The sequence below is a fragment of the Notothenia coriiceps genome, unplaced genomic scaffold, assembly GCF_000735185.1.
Source record: "Notothenia coriiceps isolate Sejong01 unplaced genomic scaffold, NC01 NC01_scaffold00009597, whole genome shotgun sequence".
NCBI lineage: Eukaryota > Metazoa > Chordata > Actinopteri > Perciformes > Nototheniidae > Notothenia > Notothenia coriiceps.
The window spans coordinates 38,079-43,011 of NW_011342298.1; the positions used below are offsets into that span (position 1 = coordinate 38,079).

Genomic DNA, 4,933 nt, shown 5'->3' on the forward strand with positions numbered 1-4,933 from the left:
AAATGCATGATCTGTTTGGTATTTTGAAAAAAAAACTTCACAGACATGTTTTATATAGGTATGGCCCTACAATATATTATTCAAATATAGCATGATAGGTGCACTTTAAGTTTACCGGACTTCTTTCTGTGGATTGATATGACTGCAAATAATCCCTTGATCCTCCTTAGCAACAGTCTGTTCTCCTTAGCAACGGTCTGTTCTCCTTAGCAGTGGTCTGTTAATGAATGAAATTAACAACCTCTGTCCAAATTGACCAATCAGAATAGAGTATTCAACTAAGCCGTGTATTAATACGTTATAATTGCCTTATAGGTGTGAGAGCTCCTGTCTCCCATCATGTTGAGGAGGAATAGCAAAAAATAGTAGATTTGAACTGGTCATAGTATATTTGTGTAGGCATATAAAGCCTATTGTATTTTTACAAGATACACTGGAAATAGAGTGATTTAATATGACATTTTACTGGAGTTTCCACACGACAACTCAAACATAATAGTTTTATTCTTCTGAATGTGGCAGGATTTTCAGACGATGATTAGAAACACAGCTTGGACAATGTGTAATTAAAATCCCTGTTTAATTGAATCCTCTGTATTATACAAGATTTCCAGAATCCGCAGAACGCTGCTCTGTACCTTCAGCAGTTTGTCTCCGGAGAGCCCGCTGCGCTTTGATGTGAAATATTTCATTGTGCTTTGAATTCAACATCAGGCGTGCATCTGTTCTATGGGCTTAACTCATCGACATCATCGAAGGAATGATAATTTCTCCCTAGACAGCTTTGAACGAGCCGTAATGTCATATGCTGCGAATTGATGGCCTTATGCTTAGTGGGGAATAAATCAATGTAGCATACAGAGTAAGATGTAACTGATAGGATAAAACACATCTGTGCTTTTCATAACAGATTTTAGGCGCTTTCCGGCACATTACAGCCATGCGTTTATGAAAAGGGACATTACGTACTGTACAATCTTGATGAATGGCTGATGAATTGAGGTTGCTTTAATCACAATGTGTCCTCAGTTGAATGAATTAGATTGGCAGGTCAGATATAATGAATACCTCTGGCTTTAATAACCCATAAAGAAAAAGGAAGATAAGAGAAATTACCATCAAAGAGTAATTTCAACGATCAAGATGGTGCCAGATTTTATTGTAAAGCGTGACCTCTGACATTCAAACATAAAGAGTAAAGAAAGAACGGAGAATAATAAGCATTTATTTTATCTTTAAGATGCTGAGAATATTAACCTCTTGTGTGTGTATTATGGCTTTCATTCAATTTCACGTGTTAGTCAAACACTAATGATATTTGTCATAAGAGGTCATTTTGTCTAATTATATTATCAATTTGCCTGGAATAAAAAAAAATACATTATTATAATTTCATCAAAGCTTGTTGCCATAATTATTGCTGTGAGTCTGGACCCCCACAGATGTGATCAAATAATCCCAAAACACATTAGGATATTTCAATTTACTGAAGTCATTCCTACTGTAAAGAAAATGTCAGATGGCAGAGCCTTTTCTCATGTTGGTGTCCTCTGTGTTTTGTGTTTTGAGTCTGGACATATGAAGCCCAAGTTCCTGCAGATCGTAATGGAATGCAGCCGGATACATTATTAATGTCAAGGTGAGACACACACACACACACACACACACACACACACACACACACACACACACACACACACACACACACACACACACACACACACACACACACACACACACACACACACACACACACACACACACACACACACACACACACACACACTCTCTCTACTATCTCTCTCCTACTACTACTTACTACTTACTACGTACTACGTACGTACGTACTTACGTACGTACGTACGTACGTACGTACGACGACGTACGTACTACGTNTTGTTGGCAGCCGAACCGGAGACGCTTTGTTTAATGGCATCACAAACCTTAATGTTAAAGGAATTGTGACAAACACATTTTAGCTGTCATGCCGAGAGATAGATGACAAGATTTATACCTCTCATGACTGAACGCTAAATCTGTTAGCTTAGCATGGGTTAGTTTAGCCTAGCAAAGCTTAGCTTACTGGAAATAATGGAAACAGGAAGTGACAGCTCCGTCGTAAATTAACAAAATCAATCTTCCACCACCTGTAAACCTCACTAATTAACATGTTATATACCATTTGCTTATTGAGTTGAGAACAGTCATTTCCTGGATTCTCTACTATTTGGTAACCCCACTGTGACAACAAGACGGAGGCAGGCCAGATGTTTCCCCCTGCTCCCAGAGTTTTTGCTGAGCTAAGCTAACGGACTGATGACTGTTGCTTCATATTATTCGACCTAAGTATCAATGTTCTCATCATACTCAACAAGAAAGAAAATGTTTTGCCCATTACCCAAGATCTCAAAGGTTTACTATCTTTTGTAACGGTTTAGAGCTGTAATTCATCAGCTTATACTAGGACCAAGAATTCCCTAAACACTCCTGAACACATATTGTTTATCTGGCATTACGAGGTATTTACCAGCCTGATTGGTCAAAATACTATATCTAACAGTTTTTTCAATTTCTTGGCCTCATCGAAATACTGGGGAAAGGATTATTACTGATATTTTAAGTGGTTCTTTTTAGTTTACAAAGACAAAGCAAACCATGAGGTAGGGCTTTGCCCGAATATCCAAATATTCGAATATTCGTTCGTTGGAGTACTATTCGGGTTTCAATTTCGTTATTTGGATATTCGTTTTTTTTTCTTTTCGTTTTTTAAATTGAATTGATTGAAATCTCCAATATCAACGTAAGAGCTTGTGCCTCTTCGGGGGTGCTAACACTTAACCATACACGTTATCGTTTACTTTCTCCGTCTTTATATGTAGATACTTTTTCTCCGTTAATCTCCGTCACGTTATTTCCATAGCAACAACAACTTCCTGTCAACAGCGCTAACTCTCCTTCAAAATAAAAGCACGACCATACAAAATAGGAAGCCAACCAAATTACACTTAAGACATATACAACTGCAACGGAAGTAACAAACGCAATGCAATATCCTTTTCAATTTCAAAGAACACAAATTGCGTTATAGACATTAACAAATAACTATAAAACAACAATACTGGAGAATAACACAATGAATATTTGAATATTCGCTGCTGAGTACTACAGAATATTTCCGGAACCCGAAAAATGGTATTCGGGACAGCCCTCCCTTGAAGTATTACATTTTCTTTCAACACATTAATAGCCACACACACATTGTAGTCAACCAATTTCAAATCCACTGAAGAACTCATCTGTTTCGATATGTTAAAATATGGAGGTTTCCCAAAAGTGTAACACATACTTTCTCCAACTGAAGCAGCGATATCAGTCCTCCGCTGGTAGGGCAGAACACAGCAGGAAACATCCCAAACAAGAGAGTATGTGATAATCATTAGAAATGCGGGGGAAAATTAATTCTAGTCTGAAAATAACTGCTCCAGCACCTGCAGCTCTGAGGATGCTCCAGCTCCTAATCTCTCATTGGTAAAGTTTGAATGTCATCCTCTGAAGTGTGAAGCTAATGTAAGTCAAGGTCTTCTTTTAGTTTTTTTCTGCAGAATTATTTCAATTAAGTGATGCTGTAACGTTGTTGGCCAGGAGGCTTTGCAGTGTGCCAGCGTCCAACAGTAATGAGCAGAGAACATGGGCTTTCTTAATGTAGCATTTGCATTTTGCTCTCTTCAGAACTTAAGGCATATTACACCTCTGCGCCTGCCAAATCCTACTCTGCTGCTGAAATAAATACTTCCCCTTTTCTAATGAGTAATGTTGCTTTTTGACACTGTTAAAATAACACGCTGACTATATAGAAGCCAGAGCAATAAATTAAGCACAAAACACTTTTCTTTCGGTATTGATTAGCAGTTTATCCCTCCTTTGTGTTTGAGTCCCAGAGCGTTGATGTCAGTGTGGCTGAACCTAGTTAACTGCTCAGAGCTTATTCTCAGCTCTCAGGGTGGAACAAGCACTTACAGCTCGTTGTATGCATTCATTATTCCTCACCTTATGATGTCTCATCATTACCACAAGTATAATAATAACCCCATCCCTAACCCTAACCCATCAACTTCGTAAAATAATTTTTCGGAACAATACAGCAGTACACCTCCTCTCCCTTATTCTTTAGCACAGCCTACAAAGTCATTTTTTAATCATTGGAGATGTCAAAATCAATGCAAACCTCATCACACTTTTCTCCGCTCCAGTTTTACAAGTAGATGGCTATTCAAGGGCCAGGGTCGAGCACCCCAAAGATCTGCCAGGTCTACCCACCCTACCTTTTAGCTACACTGGGAAATGTTAGAGTGATGCAGTAATGAGTCCTAAAACCCGGAAAAAATTGCATTTTAGCACTTCAAGTTCCCTCGTCCTGAAGTCAATAGTATTTTGTGAGTGTTTGTGGTTAGAAGACTGAATTACCATCTGTGGTTAACGCAAGCTTACGATATGTTCACATTTTGTTCTAAGACATAAAATACAACAGCAACAACGTTAAAGTTGAAAGCAATTCTAGAACCCTGAAGGCAGGAGAGACTGAAAAGAGTCAAGGGAAGCTTATAAAAGTTAACAGCATTTAATTACACAAAAGATGCGGTGGTGTACAAAATGAAATGTGCGAGTGGAGGCGCTCTCCACAGTGGAGAGCGCCTCCACTCGCACATTTCATTTTGTACACCACCGCATCTTTTGTGTAATTAAATGCTGTTAACTTTTATAAGCTTCCCTTGACTCTTTTNAAACATACATTGACTATCTGTTGCATACACCCCCCAGAAATCAACTGCCAAAAACAGTTTTTAATGTAAGATAAGGACTTTAACGTTGTTGCTGTTGTATTTTATGTCTTAGAACAAAATGTGAACATATCGTAAGCTTGCGTTAACCACAG

The 4,933-nt window shown here is 38.3% G+C and overlaps 1 long non-coding RNA gene across 2 annotated transcripts in view; it reads left to right on the forward strand.

The window, feature by feature from the left end:
* The window catches only part of LOC104945379 (uncharacterized), a 71,757-nt gene that overhangs the window by 18,829 nt on the left and 47,995 nt on the right, over positions 1–4,933 (forward strand). For both annotated transcript variants that reach the window (XR_798335.1, XR_798334.1), the window contains exon 2: positions 1,570–1,639. This is a non-coding gene — a long non-coding RNA (uncharacterized lncRNA). The remainder of the gene's footprint in view (positions 1–1,569; positions 1,640–4,933) is intronic.